The following is an 842-nucleotide window of genomic DNA, read 5'->3' as shown; positions in this document are numbered from 1 at the left end:
GTACCATTCCTGAAGAATGAATACATAAACAATGCCAACCTGTTTCTATCCTATGAAGACCACGGAAGATAGAGTGGAAATGTCTGGGAATGAATGACTGCAAGATCTTAAAAACATCTGGAACAGGTTTCTGATGGCACTGATAGCACTTAGCTTATAGCTGAACACAAAATGGGAAAAAAAGGTCCCTGCAATCTTGATAGAGATCACATCTCTGTTGCACAACCTTTATGGCCCAGAGCATTTTACTGCACTCACCCAGAGAGGGCCCATTTCAGACAATGACTCTTTCATACACATTACAGGCTGCCCTCAAATAGCCTTAAGTAGGAGAGCCGACCCCCTTGTCTTAAATGCTTCAGCACACTTCCTCTCCATTAATCTGCAGAACTACTGTCCAAGAGTAAGAGGAAACTTCTGGAGTGATTAAGACTGGGACGGCCTCCTGTTTCCTCTTTTGCTAGACTGCACAAACACAAGAGGTGAGCTGCGACGGCAGGAATGGGATCAATAGAAGCGGCGCGTGTCCTCCAAATTAATGAGGAATGCTCATCATTTAGCACCAGACTGAAAACAGGGCTGGATGTTGACAAGAGATATCAAGCATTAAAAACACAATATGTAGATTTTATTTGAGGCTGACAGAAGCGATCACTCAATGGTGGATGAGAAAAAGTAACAATAGCAGTGTTTCTGTCAGTAAACAGAAAGGGAGGGTGTTGTAAACTGTCAGAGATATCTCCTGTCTTCACAGCAGCCATCCTGCTCTTTGTCATGTGCTCTCCTTTCGTTTCTCTCAATCTCTAAATGATCCTTTACTTCAGCTCACCACAGCCATGTAT

This window comes from Pagrus major, chromosome 16 (assembly GCF_040436345.1).
Source record: "Pagrus major chromosome 16, Pma_NU_1.0".
Lineage (NCBI taxonomy): Eukaryota > Metazoa > Chordata > Actinopteri > Spariformes > Sparidae > Pagrus > Pagrus major.
The sequence above is the reverse complement of the archived record's forward strand: the minus strand, read 5'-3'. Positions refer to the sequence as shown.